The sequence below is a fragment of the Peromyscus eremicus genome, unplaced genomic scaffold (assembly GCF_949786415.1).
Source record: "Peromyscus eremicus unplaced genomic scaffold, PerEre_H2_v1 PerEre#2#unplaced_192, whole genome shotgun sequence".
Taxonomy (NCBI): Eukaryota; Metazoa; Chordata; class Mammalia; order Rodentia; family Cricetidae; genus Peromyscus; species Peromyscus eremicus.
The window spans coordinates 365591-387176 of NW_026734429.1; the positions used below are offsets into that span (position 1 = coordinate 365591).

Here is a 21586-nt window from a genome sequence, read left to right on the forward strand (position 1 = left end):
GTCCTACTTGTTCATTTTACAATCAGAATCTACTACCTGCAGGATGTAACCGAAAGGGTACTCAGAGGAATGAAATCTGGCAGCTGAATGTGTTTTATTTTGTAGAATTTGGAAAATTGAAACATGTGCACCACACCATTGATACCTACTCAGCATTTCCATGGGCAACTGCTCTGAGTTTCAAAAAGGCTGATTCTTCAATCAAGAAATTACTGGAAGTTATACCTGACAATGATCTAGCCTATGTCTCTGGTAAAATGAAATAGTTTTTTGCTTATTACAATATAAAACATATTACATGTATACCATACAATCCTGCAGGAGAAGCAGTCATAGTAATAACAAATTGAACTCTAAAGGGTATGCCAAATAAACAAAAAGGAGCAACAAACCACCCAGAAATAGATTACATAATGCTCTATTAACTTTGTATTTTTTCAGGGCTAATGAGAAAAGAACAATAGCTGTGGATATATATTGGACAATAGAAAAAAACTACAGAGTTAAATCAGCCTATAAATTTTAAGGATGTGCTGACCTCAGAATGGAAACCTGGATATGTGTTACATTGGGGATGAGGTTTTACTTTTGTTTCTACAAGAGAAGATAAGCTATAAATACCATCAAAATTGATAAAGGTTTGATTTGAGCAAGACAGACCTCTTAATTAGAAGAGGTGATAATTCCTCAACCAGCATGACCATCTCATTTAAATTAACTTGGCCTATTGGTATTTCATCACACATAAAATTTATGTCTTCCTAAATGTTGTATCTGATCTTCCCTACATTCTATTATCACAAATGCTGTTTATGTAGGCCTAATTCAATTAAAAATTAAAGCTGGCTTTGGAGTTAGAGAATGACTCTCTCCTTCTTTAAAGCCAAGCATGTTGTTAAAAAGAAAATGCAAAATCTCTGTATCATGTCAGAAGAATCAACTGATATGGGACAGAAGAAAGCCAAAATTAAGAGACAATTTTATTATCAAAGTTCTCATAATATTTTGGTTCTGTTTTGATTCTCTAAACTTTCTTTAATGTATGCATTTTATATCAATCTATCTATCTATCTATCTATCTATCTATCTATCTATCTATCTATCTATCTATGTAACTGAACATAAATCCAGTTACTCTGAACCTGATAAAAGAGAAAGTAGGAAGTAGTCTTGAACACATTGGCATAGAAGATCACTTCCTAAATATAACACCAGTATCACTGTCACTGAGAGAAACAATCAATCAATGGGACCTCTTAAACCAGAGAAGCTTTTGTAGAGCAAAGGACACAGTCAACATGACAAAGCAACAACCTACAGAATGGGAAAAGATCTTCACCAACCCCACATCTGACAGAGGGCTGATATCCAGATTATATAAGGAACTCAAATAATTAGACATCAAAATGCCCAACAGTCTAATTAAGAAATGGTCTATAAAGATAAACAGAGAATTCTCAACAGAGGAAACTCAAATGGCTGAAGCACATTTAAGGAATTGCTCACATCCCTAATCATCAGGGGAATGCAAATCAAAAGGACTGTGAGATACCACCTTACACCTGTCAGAATGGCTAAGATCAAAATCCTTGAAAACCGCTTATGCTGGAGAGGATGTGGAGCAAGGGAAACTCTCCTCCACTGTTGGTGGGAATGCAAGCTTGTACTTTTCCACTTTGGAAATCAATAAGACGATTTCTTAGAAAATTGAGAATCAACCTCGCCTAAAACATAGCTATACCACTTTTTGGCATACACCCAAGGAATGTTCAATCATACCCCTAGGGCACATGCTCAGCTATGTTCATAACAGTATTGTTTATAATAGCCAGAACCTGGAAACAACCTAGATACCCTTCAACTGAAGAATGGATAAATAAAATGTGGTATATATACACAGTGGAGTACTACTCAGCAGAGAAAAACTATGACATCATGAGGTTTGAACGCAAATGGATGGATCTAGAAAAAATCATCCTGAGTGAGGTAACCCAGACTCAGAAAGACAAACATGTTATGTACTCACTCATAGGAGGATAATAGATGTAAAACTAAGGATGACTAGACTGCTACTAACAACTCCAGGGAGGCTACCTAGAAAACAGGACCCTAAGAAAGACACAGGGATCACCCAACAACAGAGAAATAGATGAGGTCTACATGAGCAAACTGGCAGTGAGGTGGGGTAATGAAGGGCAAGTGTCGGGGAAAAAAAGAGCTAAGGAAGCAAGAGGTCCCAGCTGGATCAGGACCAGAGAGGGAGAACAAGGAAAAAGAGACCATAATAAATGATGACCCCATGGGAATAGGAAGAAGCAAAGTGGTAGAGAGGTCCGCAGAAATCCTCAAAGATACCTCAACAATAGTCTACTGGCAATGGTCTAGAGAAGCCCAAACTGACCTGCTCTCGTGATAAGATGGCAAAACACCCTAACTGTCATGAAGAACTCTCCTCCAATCATTGATGGAAGCAGATGCAGAGATCCTTGGCCAGGCCCCAGGTGGAGCTCCAGGAGTCCAATCAGTGAGAGAGAAGAGGGATTATATGAGCGAGAGATATTAAGACCATGATTGGAAAAAGCACAGGGACAAATAGACAAACTAATGAAAACACATGAGCTATGAACCAATTGCTGAGGAGCCCCGAACTGGATCAGACCCTCTGGATAAGTGAGACAGTTGATTAGCTTGAACTATTTAGGAGGCCCCCAGGCATTGGGACTGGAACCTGTCCTTAGTGCATGAGCTGTTTTTTTTTGGAACCTGGGGCCTATGCTGGGACACTTTGCTCAGCCTAGGTGAAGGGAGGAGGGGACTGGACCTGCCTCAATTGAATCTACCAGGCTGAGCTGAATCCCCACGGGAGTCCTTGCCTTGGAGGAGATGGGAATGGGGAGTTGATAGGGGGAGGGCGAGGGGGGGACCCGGAGGAGGGAGGACAGGGAAATACATGGCTGATATGTAAAATTAAATTAATTATAATATTAAAAAATGAAGTGCTTCTCCCATCAAAGTGCTAAAAGAAAAAAAAATGTTTTTGCAAGATTTGCTTACTCTGACATTTGCCTCCAGCATGTAACAGGATCTTCTTAAATTTTGATTTTTTTCAGTGAAGAAACTTTTACAACTCTCAAACATATTCTGTTACAGTAGTTTATTTAAAAAAATTCCCCCCATTTAAATTGGGGTGGTTCACTTTCACTCAAACAAACAAACGTTCCAAATAAGAATAGCAAGAGAGAAGAAAATATTAATCGCTGGACTTCATATATACTACAAGAGTTCTAATAAGTCATCAAAATCATTTATGTGCTTCTATTAAAGTACACCAATGGACACAGGTGTCATTTATTTGTTGTTAGATTAGCCAGATAAGGATTAGAATTCTGAGATTGGAACAGGCAAACACAGCTCTATATTTAGGATCAAACATGTTCCTTTCTAACTTCGCTCTCCATATTCTTTGCTTTTAGCATCTGAAAAGTGCTTAATCAATATAGAATAGCTAGCTTGTGACTCTTTCCAAATGACAAAGGACAGGAGCCACACACAATATTTGGTAACAGTCATGAAGTGAAGTGGTAGTTTTTTTCAGCCAAGTCAAGTGAGTCCCTGCTCTAAAGCATCATTTTCTGCATTTTTGTAAGTTTAAGATCTGATTATTTTGTTCCCAGAAAAAGATGTTCACTAGAAAGAGATAAGCAGCTTAGCTCATATAAATCCTAGCTCATCACCCCCATCCCCCAAAAAACATGCAAACAAACAAACAAACCAAGTCCCACTGATGAAGGAAGTGATTTTATAAGTCATGCCTTGAGACAGCAATCATCTCCATGGTGTTTACTAACCCATCTTTCTCTAGGTAGAAGAAACTGACATGCAGACAGGCTAAACTGCCAAAGACATAACCAAGACTTTCCTGGGTGTGCCTGCTGTCCTGCCCTTGTTTTGCACTCTGTTTCTCAGACCTGCATTCTAAACCTGTACCTGTGGTTATTTCAGACCTTATACTTGTTGGATAGCCTTTGATGTAGCTCAAAAGGGCCTGTTACAGGTCCTAGGAGGAGAAGGACAAAATCAAAGTGACTTTTCACATCTGATAAGGTCTACTTACCTTTGAAGGAGGAAATTTGTCAAAGATCCGTTTACAGAAACCTTAATGAAGAGGCACAGTAGTTAGAGGGATACTGAGAAGTTTTCACAGGGATGTGTATACATCAGGCCTAGGCTGTGTCATCCATCTCCAACCGAAGGTAACTAGTGGACACATTGCCTGTCACTACTTACACCCCCACATACCTGGAATTTAAGGTGCTACTTTGCTCTCAGGTTTATGGAGCTTCTTCTGACCTTAAAGGAAGGACATGGCATAAGACTGAAATTCATAGTCAAGGCTGTGAATTCAAACCCAATTTCCCATATCTGAAAATTTTAATGGTCAGGAAATTCAAAGAAAAATACATTCATTGAAGTGAAGCTTGTATATAACACATTAGAAGAATTTAGCATGGTACTTATTGTGGGAAGACAATATCAGGGGACATTTGTTGACAGGGTCAAGTGGTTTGTGAGTCTATGGGTGTCTCTGTGTCTTTGTAAAACTGTGACAGGGAAACACAGGTTGGGTTCAGGAGGAATTAGGATCTCTTCTTCTGAAACAGATATGGTGCTCTTGAGCATTTCATGAAACACACATCTCACTGACTTGTGAAAACCCCACTGTCATACAGTACTTTCTTAACATCTTTATTACAATGAGCTATCAGGTACAGCAACTTAGAATGGGAAGAATTGATCATAGCCCACAATTCCAGGTAATAGTTCCATTTATAGAAAATCAAGATAGGAACTCAGCTAATCATATCACATCTACAGCCAAGAGCAGAGATAAACAAATGTACCCATGCTGCCTGTTTGCTTATGCTTATGCTCTAGCTTTTTCATATGTACACAGTACAGGTTGCAGACAATGAAATGATTCTGCCCATTTTAGGGACTCTTATCTCAATTAATAATAAAATCCCACAGAGACCTGCTCAAAGTAAATCTGATCTATATAATTCCACATTGAGGGTCCCTCTTCCGTGGTGACTAGTTTGATTCAGTCTGATAATAAAAACTAAGAATCGCCAGGAGGTGGTGGTGCACACCTTTAATCCCAGCACTTGGGAGGCAGATGTAGATGGATCTCTGTGAGTTCAAGGCCACCCTGGTCTCCAAAGTGAATTCCAGGAATGGCTCCACAGCAACACAGAGAAAGCATGTCTCAAAACTAAGAATTACATTGCCCTAGCATCACTGACAGGATTTGAGGAGATTTCTGCCTGCATTCAGAGCTGTGGTTTTGAACCTGTGTGGGTCACAACCCCATTGGGGGTCGCATATCAGATATACTGCACATCAAATATTTGAATTACAATTCATAACAGTAGCAAAATTAGGACTGGAGTGATGGCTCAGAGGTTAAAAGCACTGCTTGCTCTTCCAAAGATCCTGAGTTCAATTCCCAGCAACCACATGGTGGCTCACAACCATCGTAATGATATCCGGTGCCCTCTTCTGGACTGCAGGGATATGTGCAGACAGAATACTGTATACATAATAAGTAAATAAATTTTTTAAAAAAAAACAGTAGCAAAATTAAAGTTGAGAAACAATGAAACAGTTATGTTTAGGGCTCACCACAACATGAGGAACTACTGTTCATGCTATTTAAAGATTTAAAGGGTCAGAGAATTGGAAAAAAATAACCATTGATTTAGAGTGTCCAGTGGAACCCAAGTGTCTTTGTTGCTAACTATGAAGGGGCTTGCAAAGGATTTTCCAGAATATCCTTTGCTCTAAGGGAAACTCAAGTTCTGTCTGGAAGACTCCAGCTATCTAGCCACCTTTACTACCCTGTAACAGCAGACTACTTTGAGCTACTGAACAGAGAGGACAAAACCCACTTCACACATGCCAATGACACAGATTTTAGTCACACTGGGCTCCATGACCATATCACGCTCCTATGGGTACTTGTTCCTAGGCTGTATCAGCCTCTTCCTCTAGCATAACTCTGCCTAGCTGTTTCCTGTAGACTCTTTACCAGGATGTTGTGTAACAAGTGTCCTTCTCAGTCATCATTAAGTCTATAATGTCTTGTGGCTAAGGACAAAAGGAGATGTAGGTACTTTTTTTTTATTTTACATCTTTTTTTTGTATTGTTTTGTTTTTTTCATTTTTCATTATTAAGAAATTTTCTCCTCACCCCACATACTGTCCACAGAGCCCCCCTCTGCCCTCTATCCACCCCCATCCCTCTCTCCCAAGCCACTCCACATTCTCATATCCCCCAAATCAAGGTCTCCCATGGGCAGTCAGCAGAGCCCAGCACACTGAGCCTAGGCAGGTCCAACCCCCTCCACACTAAACCAAGGCTATTCAAGGTGTCACACCACAGGCACTGGGTTCCAGAAGCCTGCCCATTGACCAGGGATAGATCCCTATACCCTGCCTGGGTGCCTCTCAAACAGTTTGAGCCAAACAACCATCTTCTGTATCCAGAGGACCTAGTCCAGTCTCATCGGGCTCCACAGCCACCAGTCCACAGTTCATGGGCTTAAACTAGTGTGGCCAGGCACCTCAGTTGCAGGTACTTATGATGAACTTTAGCATATATAAATTTCTATGATATTATTACCTTGTGTACATAAAATTTTAGTAAGAGACAAAGATTCAGTTCTACACAGGGAAAGAACTGGAGAATGTTCAATCAATCAGGGAGAGATCTCTGGCTTTGGATGAAGGGGATGCTGAATAGCTTCCCTTGTATCCCAGCAGAGGCTCCTGCAAAGGTCAACTTGACTTCTAGTGTAAGGAAAGCTCATTAGCTGGGAAGCAATTTCAGTTCCCATGACATCTGCAGCTCTTCCCTAGACATTCTATTGTATCCTGGAGAGCCCTGGCATCCTCTGTGATGTCACTATGTTGTGGCAACACCCACTGTCCTTGGGAAGTTTATTCAGTGCCTTCACCATTTTCTGATGAACATGATGGCATACTGAAGAGTCTAAATTGGAAAGAGAATGGAGAGGGTAGAGAGAACAGAGAGTGACGGAAGAAAGCTGATCTTCAGCCTCCGTGTAAAACATCAAGGAAGAAATGGTCAAGAGAATGGTGCAGTGAGTTCTGTGCAGGAAAAGGGAAGCTTTCTGGAGGAAGTGGACTTGAGCTGAATCTTCCAGTGATGGAGAATAGAAAGTTGGAGTCTCTGGAAACCAACAGAACTTCCCTGCTTGTCATGGCTCTTGAAATTCAAGAATTCCAGGATATAAATTGTTTTGCCTCAGAAGTCAGGAAATGGTAAGATCAAAGCTTTATGCTGGGAACTCTTGGCTTTCATTCCTTTTGGAGGATAGGCATTGGTGAGTGAACATGAGACCAACATTAAAGAAGGAGAGATTAATGAGGTGTGCCCGTTTCAAGGCAGAACATCACTGTACTTCAACCACACTGGATAACTTTAGGTACTTCCCAGCTGCTCTGTGTTCCCGAGTTGTCAGTGACGTGACTTGTTGAGTCTGGTGACCGTGTTCTGCCCTTATATGTCTTCTACATCAATAGATATATGGTTAGTGACCTCTCAAGATATTTGGGGAAACTCTAAATTACTGGGGTGATTATGAACTATTGCAATTTTCTGCTAACTTGTAAACCCACAGGATTGCGGACTCTGCAGCCAAGATAAATTCTGAGTCTGCAGCTGTGAATAAGCCTGAAGAGGCTATCTCCTTGGTTACTTGGAGCATGTGTTATGAGGGCAGAGAGAACCAGAGAGCTGAGATAACCACTTCCCTTCAAATAGGGGAGACAACTGAGTTCCCAAGAGGGGGCATCTGAAGAATGGAACAAAATAATTTGGGGTGTCACCAAGTCGTTGGTAAACAAACTTTCTCAAACATTTGATTAGGACTCAGGGGGGTCTGTCCATCCTCTTTGCCTTGTCATATTGCAAGTTAATTTATCTTCATCTACTCACAAGGAGCACCAGGGAGCCACCATCCCACCAAACCTTCCTCACCAAGATGCAGATGAAGCAGAAGGTCCAGAGACTAACGGGCCAGCTACAGCAAATGACTATTGAAAGAAATTAGCAGTGAGATCGCCTGATCTTTATCACAGAAGAGAGCATGAAGAATAGATATTCATTCTTTCAAACGCTGTAATTTCAATCTCAGGTCCACTCTGTCATCATTAATTGATTTTATATAAGGTCTGTGTTTCTGGTAGGCTGCATCATCAGGGTATGCCTTGGCCAAATTCATGTCTCTGAATTGTTCCCAAAGGCAGAATCTCAAATGTGGACAGGAAAGTCATGAGGACATAGACTATTTTGCTTCTTCTAAAAAGAAACAAAAACAGAGCCTGTGGCGTGAGTCATAGTACTCATGGACTGAGGCAGTAGTATGTGAGTTCCCAGTATGCATTTGAAGAGATTCTATCAAGTGCTGGCTAGTGTGAGATGTTAGTTGCTGTGAGTTTGAGTTAATTTTTTGTTACTTGCTTAAAAAGGCCTTGTGTATTTGATTCCCCAAGAAGCACTTGGAGAGGCCTGGTCACACATCTAAATGTGTGGATACAGGAACTGAGACTGATCCCTGCTCCTTTTGTTCCCCTCTGAGAGGACACGCCTGCATACATTTGTTCAGCATCCAATTGATGGAGTTCTCCCACTTTCACTCAGTCTCTCTTTCTCTGTCTCTCTAAGTATCTCTTTCTCTGTCTCTCTGTCTCTCACATACATGTGTATATGTTGTGTATTTTTCTATGTGTTTGTGCATGTATCTCCCTCTAGTCAATGCAATCAGGGATCTGTGGTTGGGCATGAGCAGTTCCCTATCTCACAGTTCTCACGTGATACCTTGGTTAAAATTGGGAACACCACTTTGAGTATTATAGTTCCGCCAGTGTACTTTCTTTAGTGACACGTAGATATTCCCTTGGGGAGTTTATAAATCTGTCATGATGTTGTGTCCCATCCTCAAAACTGTTCATGGTGTTATTTTGGTCTCCATTGTGACAGGTCCCATCACTGAGAATTTCTTTTTGAAGATAGGAGAAACATCTTCATCGACTCTGGAGGGTACACACCTGTGGAGTAGACACCAGGGAAATTCTTAGACAGCTATTTTGGCAAGCCTCCTGAGAGAGCTCATGCAGCTCCACCTCCCATCATCTAAACAGCCTGCCTCTACCGGTGTAGGGTCAGAATAGGTGTAAGTAAATTGTTTTCAAATCTGTGGGTTGGTCCCGGGTTTGGGTACTAACAATATAAGTAAATTTGTTGCAACAACTCTGGGGAAAGGTGTCCTGACTACCTGAGAAGTCAGGCAAAACTTTGATATGCTTAGGACAGCTCTGATGGCTGGAATTGCAAGGAGACAGTTTAGCCCTGGAGGACGAGGTATCCCACACACCTTGAGCTGCTCAGGACAGCAGCTCTGCCCTGAAGGTGTCCTGGACACCTGAAGTTGTTTAGCACACCTCTAATGGCTGAAACTGCAAGGGACTGTTCAGTCCTGGAGGGTGAGGTATCCTGGACACCTCAAGCTTCTCACAACAGCTCTTCCCTGAAGGTGTCCCTGAGACCTGTAGCTGTTGTGCACAGCTCTGATGGCTGGAACTGCAAAGAAGCAGCCCTACCATGGAAAGGACAATTTTCTGAATTTTTGAGAAATTCAGGCCTGGAACTGATGGGGGATGATCTCCCTGCAGGATACAAAAATCCTGCTCTTCTCCTGGAGAGCTGCTACAGCTGAGCTTTGCTCAGTCCCCTCGTAAGGAGGCTTCTGAGCTGAGCTCTGCTTCTCTTGCCTATGCTGTGGCTTTTTTTACTTCACTCTACAAAAAGGGAAACCCCTGGAGAAATGTAGCAATATCCTCTGGCACTGGAGAAAAGTGTCACTTTTTAGCTCTTTATGGCTCTGTCCACTCAGAGATGTCTCAGCAAAGATCTTCTGTTCAGCTCCCCCTTGCTCTGCTCTTTCAGCTTCTTCTTTCTCTGTCCACTGAGGGACATCTCAACATGGATCTTCTCTATGCCAGTGAATGAAGATTATCACTCCCAAAACTCTTTTGAGAAACAAATTTATTTGTGAAAGAGGAGTCCAGGAGAGTAGCTCCCTCTACCAAGATCGATTGAACAGCCTTTTTTTTTTTTAAACTGACCAAGCAAGGCAGTTTAAACAGGATATATTGGGGGTGGAGATAACCAGGGGTTGACTTGGGGCCCAGGATTCTACTGTCCTATTCTGTGATTGGTTCGTTTCTCAAGTCAGTTGGCCAGGGGCAGATATGGCTCTGATCTGACTGAGCCAAATGGTGTGTTTCTTTCTGCCTCGATCTGGGTCTTTTTTCCCTAGTTCTGGCCTCAAGGGTCAGGGTGGGTTTCTTTAGCCAGCCCCTTGTTTCTACAATAGCAAGTTTAATAGATACCAGAAGTTCCCAGTACTTACAAGACAGGATGTGGTATCCCATGACATACAGTAGTCTAGAACACACTCTGAATTCCTGTGATACTTGAGGCCCATATTCATGGAGTTCCTTAACCTCTAGGTCCAGGTCCTACCACCAGCCAAATCTTTTCTATGAAAAGCTCAAGATGGAGCATGAGCTGGTCATGTCACACATGCAGAGCTTAAAGAACGAGAACACCAAAGCCTCAGAGAAATTAATTGGTCTGGCCGAGAAGTCAGTCTTCCATTGTTAAGTGTCTGTTGTTCAGGGGATCACAACATTGTGCAATGGCCATCTCTGGCTTTCCTTGTTGCTGTACTGCAGAGTCTGAAGCTCTGGCTCCAGCCTTTCTGCCACTTAGCAAGCTTCCTTAGCAAGTAGTGCTTTGTCTTATGCTTCTCATTCTCAGCATTGCCAATAGTGAAAGAGACTGTTAGCTACTCACAACCCCATATTGTCATACTTAATAGCCTCCAGAACTAGTATTTTTAACCTTCCTAATGCCATGACCATTGAAGTACAATCCTTCATGTTGTGACATTCCACCATAAAATTATTTTTCTTGCTATGTCATAACTGTAATCACTACTGTGATCAATCATAATGTAAATATCTGTTATGCAGGGTATCTGAGATGCCTCCCCTTTGAAAAGGTCATTCCACCACCAAATGGGTCATGACACTTAGAAGTCCAGTTTGCAACACAAGATGGATATCATGTATGGTCTTCGGCAGGAGTCTAATGCCATAGGACTGCTACACCACTAGTGTCTCCTACTCTCACTCAGAGGGGATTTGTCTTTTACTTGCTGATGTTTCCCCATTTACATGGTCAGAGAAGGGCAGATGAGGAATCTGTTTGCTTACTACATTTTCTTGGATTTCTTTTGTTGTTGGTGTTTTCAGAAATAGTATGATTCTTTCTGGAATTCCTTTTTCTCTACTTTTGCCCAAGAGGAAAATGTCAGAGACCCCCCAGACACAGAAAGAGCAGGAAAGAACAAGCAGCTGGGTCAAGGTTAGGTCCAGCACCATTTTCTCTTGTAACATTAGCCTGTTTAACCTTCAACCCACTTGTGTTTACTTCATCACTTTACTCACACATTCCCCACACACACACATTCAACCCCATCACCACTTTCATGACAATCAATTGTTTATTTTTTTTTTGTCCATGCACCAGTATTTCTGGGAAGTGAGTCTTTTGTTAGAATCATTTGACAATCAATCCCTGCTTCTCTGACTGAAGCTGCAGTCCAGTGATGAAGATGGATCAGTCACACATCACACACCTTCATGTCATTATGAGGAGAGAGGTGCTATGAACAGCCTTGAGGGAGTAAGTTCAAAGTCCAGCACCATTTACTTTTTGCTCATTTGCTTCTCATGGTTTACGTATGATCACAGTGGGGATAGCAGCTTGCAAGTAGGAGAGCCCCTGCAAATGTCAAGTGAGTCATTCTCTTTGTCACCTCGTTGGGAGCATGTGGCCATCTTCCTCCCATTCTCTGCGTGCCAAGGTGGTCTCTTCACTTTGACAAGCTGTTGTTTCACACTTATAGAGACCTCAGTGTGAGTTAGGCAGCAGTGTTTACTTTGTGTTCTGTTCTCTTTTCTTTTGTCCTCTCCCATCATTGTTGATCAAATTCCCTATCTGATACTCTCCAAAATGTTGGAACCACAGTGTCAATAACACTAGGGAAGACTGAATGTATTGTCACTTTTCAACGTGATGCCCATATCATAGCTGAGGGACTGTTTTACTCTCCATGTCTGTATGTAGCTCTGCCATGCTGAGAGGTCTTGAGCTCTGCCTCCTCACCCAGCATCAGTGATTTTTGTTTCTGAGGCTTCTGGACCCTGTCCCAGCTAATTGTGGGGTTCCATTCATCCTTCCATTTGTGTGTTCTCTTAACTTGAAGTGGTATCATTCTTACTAGAGGAGTGTGTCATACATGGTGATCCTTTTATAGAACTGAGTGTTTCATTGGTTCCTTTGTATGGTTTGTTCAGGTTTGATTTTATTATTATTGGCTTTATTATTCTCTTGTGCTGTATGAGGTAAGATTCAGAACTCATTGACATGAGTTCTGATCTTTGTTGTTTCTTTCTGACTAATGATATTTCATTTTTATGCTTTTAACACATAGTTACTGTGAATGAACTCACACACATAGCGTTCACTCAGTTGTGCACACACTGTAACTCACATTTGAATGGTGGATGGGAATAGTTTAGTAGAGTTCAATGCCTTTATTATACCATGTTTCCCAGGAATTGAATTCAGACTTATTGACATGTACTTTCACTTGTTGTACCATCTACTAGTTCCTAATTTTTTAAATGTATACCTTTATACCAATAGACTTCAACTTCCCTCTTGCAACACCATTTTTTTGTTAGATTCTAATGTTTTGTTATTTTTGTACATGTCAAGTATGTTATGCTTCCTTCTTACCACCATTTGTGTCTAAGAACTTTGGAACCCACTCCCAATTTCTTTTGCATCTCACTGATTGTTCAGTGTTTTATTTTCTAGCCTCCATGTGTCTGTATATTTTCTATAGTTTATTTTTGTTCATTTTGTATTTTTATACTGTGATCTTATAAAAATAAAAAATATTTCAATTACCTTGTTTTTGAGAAGATTTGCTTCACATAAAACCATTTTGAAAAGTAATTGTTCAGGCTGCTAATAAAAATGAATTCTGCTACTGCTCCTTGGAAAGTTTTGTAAGTGTTAAATCAGTCCATTTATTTGTATATCAGATGTTCATTGCTTTCCTTTTGTTTTGATAACTGATATAATCAGTATTAAACTTGCCCAAAATAATGTTGAGTTCTATCTGTTATCTCATATTTAGTAGTGTGTGGTTTATAAAATTGGGAAAATCAATGTCACAAGAACATGTGTTTATGGATTCTTGTTGAATTTCTCACTTTATCAATATATAGGGACCTTCATTTTCTCATTCACTAATTTAACTTTAAAGTGTACATGGTGGACTATCAGTGTGGTTAGACTTGTTTGTTTCCACATGTGATTTTCTGCCTATTACTTTGTCACTGAAGTTCATTTGTTGCAGGTACCAAATAGCTCTATGCAATAGAATATTATTTTAAGGTGTACTGCTTTTTATTATGTTGAATTTGTTTCACTTTGTGATGCTATATTACTGTGCCTGTGTAAAACACCTGATGATTTAATAAAGAACTGGCCAACAGCAAGAAAGGAGAAAGGATAGGTGGGCTGGCAGGCTTAGAGTATATATAAAGAAGGAGAAAACTGGGTGGAAAACACTAAAATCAAGGAGTCAGAGAATGAGGAGGGCTCCAGGAACCAGCCACCCTGATACACAGGAAGCCACAGAGTAAGAGTATGATTTACAGAATTTAAAGAATAAGAAAAGCCAGAGACAAAAGACAAAAGGGTTAATTTAAGATAAGCTGGCTGGAAATTAAGCCAAATTAAGGGCTGGGTACTCATAAATAAGAATAAGCCTAGATGTATGATTTACTTAGGAACTCGATGGAGGTCCATCAAAAGAGCAATAACCTCCAAAAACAGCTCTCTTTCACTTACGTAGTCTATTCTGTCAGGCTATTTCTTCTGATTGGAATGTAAGACACTTAAAAGTCAGAATTATCTCAAGTTATAAAATAATTACTATCATTTTATTATATCTCCTTTACTACATGTTTTAATTTTTCAAGATAGTTTTTACTTAAATATTTTTAGTCTAATAATGTATTTGGACTCTCTCACATACATTTATACTCAACCTTCCCAGTTCTCTTCTTCTTGCTTTGGTTTTGGGAATGCTTTCTTCTAACTTATTATTTTTGTCTGTTTTTATAGGATACATTTCAGGATTCATTGCAATCTTTGCCTTTACTACATTAAATGCACCAAAGATGAATACATTCTGAATGAAAGGTTTCTTTTCTATTATTCATTACAAAATTTTTTAATAAATAGAGTTTTCAAGATAGCAGTACTCAATTTCACCCAAGGAGAAAAATTTCATCATTGTAGGCTATGATAGGCAAAACAAAAGGGTGTTAAAAAATGTAAGCTGCCTTATCCAGGCTTTTAAAATTCTAGTTGTGTCCATATTCTGCAAAGCCTTTTGATAGTACTGCATAATTTATTTGTGGCATAATGACATTATAATTTACCCAAACTATTGATAGTATTTGAATGACTGATGTATTAGTAAAACTTACCCTAAAGGTTTCTCTTTTAATCACCAGTAACCTCATATGACAAATTATTGGAATTATCAGTGATTTTTAAAAACTTAATTTATTCGTAATAGACACACAGCCTCAAGTGGAAAAATATTAACAGTTAAAAGGGGTATAGTAACAAGGGCCTGAGTAAATAATGGGCACAAGTGTGGGGTTGTTTCCATTCTCCTGATATTAGAAGTAGATTATACGGACCATGTCTTAATGTTCAACAGTCTACTGGGATAAAAAGTGATGCATTCAATTATGTTTGGTTTACTACAGCCATATTAAGTACTTGTGAGGTAGAAGGAAAAATAATCACAGCTCACTGAGAGACTTGTGTTTTCAGGAGTAGAAAAATGAGGATATAAAGTGAATAGGTGGGGTTGATTTGCCATGGGGCTATTGTGACAGACTGTGAGATCATTGTTGTTGCCTGGCAACCCAAGTGGAATTCTCTCTACCCACATCATGGGACCAACAAATGGGGAGCAGCTGAGATGCAGTGTTTTTTAGGACATTTTATTATCCAAAATAAGTGTACCATACAAACTTTATTTTGCACAAAGTGGGAGGTGATTCCAATCAGTCCCTGGCAAAATCTTTGGACATTACTCTTGCACCTGGCACTATTACTTAATAAAGGGTCCCTGATCTCACTGGATACTGCCTGAGCAAAAGATATTCAGAGCCTTTTCTGGGTGGATGTCCTATTAACTGAGAAGTAAGCTATGGAATAAGAAATAAAAGCCTCAGAGTTATCTTCCAGGGTAACAATTATTCTATTGTTACCTTCTTTCTGCCAGGTTTTAAGCCATTTCTTATACTAGATTGAGGTTGTAGTAAGAGTTGCTTTTCTCTGAGACAGATGCCCAACTTTACATATCTGATGTACTCTAAAACACTAAGTCAATAAGCACAGTACCACCTATGAAAATTGAAGGCATTATGTGTCACTTTTGAACTTGGGGTCTGAAGATAGGTGAGGTTCCTGCCACATTGTTCAAGCTAGGATGTTATGGTTACTTATTGAGAAGTCTCAGCCTCTGGCTTTTGGCCAAGTGTTGATAATATTTATTCTGATGCTTCTGGACCCTGTAAATTGTAGAGGTGCCATTGACACTAGGAGAGTGACTCTGGTCTTGGCATCAAGTGAGTAAACCTATGTTTATTCTATGGAAATTCTATGCTGAAACTGAATTGTCTTAGTGATACACTCCGTTTTTCCTTTGGTTTCATGTGAGAGATTGCAAGTAATGAAGTCTGCATTCTCCAGGACATCCAAGGTGATTTAAGATCTGTAGACCTGGTGGACAGTGTACATTCCCAAAGCATGCAGGGCTCTTGAATTCTTGACCAAACAGAAAGAGAAAAACAGTCTTACAGTTACAATAATTGTTGTATTTATCAGGAAAACAAAAAAATTATCACCCGAGGAGTCTACAAATGGAGCTTAGGTAAGAAGAGAAGTCGCCTGGGCTTTCCTTCTTCACACTTGATAGAAAATGGAGATACAAATTCTACAGAGCCACAGTCAGTGTCCCTAGCTGTTCTTTGGTTCTTTAAAATAAACCATTCCACATTTCCAGAGAACCCAACATATCCAGGTTGTTCTTCTCTCTTCCCATGAAGTTGAAAGAATACTGGTATTTCTCCTAGTGTTTGTTTTTGTTTGGCCATTGAGATTATAATATGATTATGTTATTTCCCCTTGATTTGTGGACTCACAAACATTCCATTTATGTTTTTATGTTCTATCCATTTGATAAAATTTTAACAATATGAATACCCAAACAGGAGCTAAATAATTCAACAATTGCTGTGCCAATATGCATGATAAAAAACCCAGGAGGTTGCAATCCTATGTAACAATTTAGCAGAAACTAAGGGATGTTGGGCATGGGAGAAATTGTCTTCCCAATGGAATAGGACAATATGTTACCTGATATAGTTCTTTTTTTAGATTGCATTATACTATATTAAAATCTTCTTTCTACATGTGAACAATACCACATATATTCCTTTATTTACACATTCAAGGCTTCTTTTATCAGTAGTTCTTTTATAAAATCTAAATCATTTATAAGCACTTACATTTCTAATATCACAAATATTATCTTGTCAGCTATCTGTTCTTGCTGCCTTTCCTTTCTCCTTCCTTGATTCTTCCTACCTACTTATCCTCATCCACTTTTCATCCTTTATCTTTTATTATTATTCACTATACTCATATTCAATTTATTTTCCTTTACATATTTTTCTTTCTTTTTACTTTATTTCCTCCTTCCTTCCTTTATTCTTTCATTTTTTCAAACCTCTTTTCTTCCTTTCTTTCATTTTTCTTCAATGAAATGTCCTTTTTTACATGAGCTGAAGATTTAATTCACAGACTAATCTCATGACAGAAAAAATTACAAGTGAACCTCATACACATTATTAATAGAAGATGGCAGAAAAACTGTAGCTTGCTTTGCTTGCAGGCATCTGGTTTTTTAGTGGATTTGTAGTATCAATGAACAGAAGGCAGTGTCTTTTCTCTGGGTGAACATTAATAGGAGACACCTACGCTATAACGGAATGTTGTTTCAAACCAGTGAAATAAGAATAGCTTCCTTTGTCCACTTTCCATTGCCTTTGTACCTTACCAGCAAAGATGCACCTTGAAATGATTGATTCTTTTTAACTTTGATGGCATTATACACCAACATGCTAAAAATCCCATACAGGTCTTTCAGGGTCAAAATTTAAAAAGTCTCACATCCATGCTCTTCCATACATAGAGATACCGTCTATTTAATATATTGTATGATCACAAGTGCAATAATGAGGAGCATAAGGCCTACTTATAATCTAAGATTGGTTTGAACTCAGAGAGCCCATGAATTGGCAAAGAAGAAAACATTCTATATACTCTAGAGATGAATTCAAACTTCAAAAGACTCAGAAGACATCACAGAGTGATTTTTGTATGTAGTAGGTATAGGATACCATATCTACTGTTAGCATTATCCAAGTTTAAAATATTAAAAAAATTGGGGGTTTTGGTGAAAGCCACATAAAACCACAAGGTTCAAGAGTAGCTGAATTTATAGCAGGCCATAGTCCAGTGATGAGAAAAGAGACATACCTACCTTTCTCAGGGTAATTATTTATTCTTTTGAGAGAAGAGGTAAGACTGTTGGCTCAAAATGTTGAAATTAGATTCTCAGAGATTTGCATTATATAACAAGCTGCTTTTTATACCTTACAGCTTGCCCTCATGAATAAAGAAGATTTGTCTGCAACAAAAGGGATTCCTAGACCTAGTTTAGTAAAGAGTGAGGATCTCATGTCTCCAGTCATGATGTAAAGCAAACGATAACCAGACTACAACCCACAGCTCCAGAGAAGCTATCTAAGAAAAAGGACCCTAAGAGAGACACATAGATAGTCCTGCAAAGAAGAAATAGATGAGATCTACATGAGCAAACTGTTATTAATAGGGGTAATGGAGGGCAAGGAATGGGGAATGAGAACACAGGGGAATGTGATGGTCAAGCTGGAAAGGGACAGAGTGGGAGAGCAAGGAAAGAGATACTATGATAAATGAAGACATCATGGGAATATGGAGAAACAGGGTGCTAGGAAAGTTCTCAGGAACCCACAAAGATGACCTCACCTTAGTGTACTAGCAATAGTCAAGAGGGTGCCTGAGCAGGCCTACTCAGTGATAGGATGGTTAAATATTGTAACAATCATCATAGTACTTTCATCCAGTGACTCATGGAAGCAGATGAACAGATCCACAGCCAGGTGCCAGGCCAAGTTCCAGGTGTCCTATTGATGAGAGAGACAAGGAATTCTATGACGATGATGGAAAAAAGTACAGAGACAACTAGACAAAGTAGTGAAAATGCATGAACTGTGGATCAATAGCTGAGGAGACCCCATGGTACTGGACTAGGCACTCTGGATAGGTGAGACAGTTGTTTAGGTTGAATTGTTTAGGGGGCACCCAGGCAGTGGGATCAGGACCTGTCCCTAGTGCATTAGCCAGCTTTTTGGAGCCTAGTTCCTATGGTGACACACTTTGTGAAGCCTTGGTGCAGGGAGGAGGGGCTTGGACCTGCTTCAACTGAATGTACCAGGCTCTGCTGACTGCCCATGGGATACCTTGCCTTGGAGGAGGTAGGAATGGGGTTGGTTTGGGATAAAGGCTGGGAGGTGGGAGAAGCGAGGACAGGGAAATCTGTGGTTGGTATCTAAAATGAATAGAAAATCTCTCAATAATAAAAAAAAAGAAAAGAAAAAAATCTTAGTGCCATTACATTATCTGGCATCCTTGGAAAATTCCCTTACAGGGTAATACTTCAATATGATGAGCCAAATGAATAACTGAAGGGGAAAGGAAGATGCACAGAACTTCAAGTTATATACATATATATATATATATATATATATATATATATATATACATATATATATACATATATATACAATGAAGCAATGATATAAGATAAACAAATGATTGCTGATTATCCTACTTTATTACATTTCTACCAGACACATGAAAATATCTCTTTGAATACACACATAAAGTTTTTAATGTTTCTTATATTCTTTTCTATTAAGCATTTTAAAATTAACATTGTTGTGTTTACAAAACAGCACACATTGGGAGTAGATTATCTACTCTTGGACTTGTACACTGGAGATAGACACATGAGGATCATGAGTTCAAATGTATCCTTGAATCATTACTGAAATCTTTGCCAGGTTTAATATACACAACACTATCTCAAGGGAACTTGAGAAAACATGTAATCAAAACCCAAAACCACAAAACACCACCCTTTTCACAGAACATCTTACTCAGAAAGTATGACCATACACTGCCTGATATTTAAATAAACCTTAGACTAGTAAGATGATGGATTTTCCGTTTTATGTATTATAGCAGAAATATATATATCACTAAGTAAAAACACAATGGAAGACGAACAAAAGACATAGAAGGAATATAAAGACCACAAAAGTAATTTTAACTAAAATGAATTTGCCACACATATAGCACACTTTGGTAGCTTCCTCAAATGTTTCAAAATAGAAATGAAAATGCATTGATCTCCCCCATCAATCTTGACTAAAAATAGTAACTAGTTTACTTTCTTCAATTCTATCATGAAAAGAAAATGAAGTAAGATCTTTTTCTTTAAGCTTAAGACAACTGTGATGTCTAAAATCTGTACCAAATTGTTTACATGAATAAAATTTTTCTTGTGTATGAATTTGTCCCTATTTCCTGATTTTAGCATGATATAAATAGGCTTTAAAATATTTTCAAGGCTAGAGACATGGTTGGGCAGTTAAGGAAAGTTCATTCCCAGGAATAAGACTTGATTTGGACAACTTCCTTTAGTTCTTGCTACAAGAAGATTCAAGAGCCTAACATTTTCAGAAACTACCATGCAAATTCACATATCCCAAAAACATGTACTGACATCACATTATTAAAACTGAAAGAACTCTTTAAAAAACAATTTTTCACTGATGAAACTTTTTCATTTGTAAGCATGCATTCCTATAGCACAGGTATTGAGACATTTAAAGGCTTACAGAGATTTTCTTCTTTGTGAATTGGTTCATATAACAGAAAGCAAGCATGTGTGATTGAAGTCAGAGAAATCCTTTTCAGTTGGCAGTATAATTTGTGAAGGTTTAGGAAATGCTGTTCTGCTGAGAAAATATGTCACTGGGGGTATGCTTTGATCAGTTACATCCACACATCATTTTCAGTTCCCACTCACTGCTTCATGCTGCAGGCTAAGGATGTGAGCTCTCAATTTAGCTGCTATGTCTGATAATTGTTGCCGTGCCACTAATACGGTGATACTGTCTCCCTCTGGGGCCAAATAAAATTCATTATTAGTGAACATAGACATTATATAAAAAGAACAGGAAAGGAACTAATAAAAATACATCACGTTTGACACCTGAATTAGTTATTTCATTTAATTAAAGAGGAGTACAAAATCTAAAAATACTACATTATTATTTAAATTCATAGTGGAAGTTTTTAGCTCTGAAAGAAAAATTCTCTGAGTATCAAAAGTTAGGTTACACCTATAGTTGGGAGTGGAAGGTATCTTGGATATATACAATTGAGAGGAGAAAGATATCCTGGCTGCTGGGGTGTCAGGCTCTACCTGAAGCTGTGCAGGAAAGGTTTCCAGGATACCTACAGCTCTCAAAAAAAAATCTGTGAAAGGAAGCTGGATACCTAAAGCTGTGAGGAGATAGGAATACTGATTTAGAAAGTTAGGCTAGTCCTGAAAGCTTGTCCCAGTGTGGGATGGTTTACTTGAAGGATGTGACAAACCTGCTCCTCTCCAAAAATGAGCAATTACAGATTATCTGTGCTACACTCAGCTAAGACAGATTTCCAGCAGATCTATCCTTTGCTGCTCTACTCCACTCCTCGAAGAGAATTTTCCAGCAGAGGTGTCCATTATTTCTCTGTTCCACCCCACTAGTGAGTTTCCCAGCAGAGATATCCATTGCTTCTCTGCTTGACTCCACTAGGGAGATTCCCAGCAGATTCTGCTCTGCTCTGTCAAAAGATCTTCACACAAATCTAATTCAAGAGATTTATATAGGGGAGAGGGATCCAGAATAGTGGTTGCCTGTGTCAGTGTGAAAAAGGGCAGCTGCCTGCTGTAAAGACACAGGACTTATATGGGGCTTGATAGTGGTGGAGATTTCCAGGGAAAAGAGTTTGAGGATAGGTATTGGTTGGTTTTCAATCTCAAGCTCAGAGATTGGGAGGCTTTCATGTGCTGTGATTGGTTGGTTTGTGCTCAGGGATTGGTTCATTTTT

The 21586-nt window shown here is 39.2% G+C and overlaps 1 long non-coding RNA gene across 1 annotated transcript; it reads left to right on the top strand.

The window, feature by feature from the left end:
* Window positions 1-7235: 7235 nt before the first annotated feature.
* On the top strand, window positions 7236-9279 carry LOC131901672 (uncharacterized). Its single transcript, XR_009376832.1, has 2 exons — window positions 7236-7344; window positions 9065-9279. It is a non-coding gene; the product is annotated as an uncharacterized LOC131901672 (long non-coding RNA).
* The last annotated feature ends 12307 nt before the right edge of the window (window positions 9280-21586 follow it).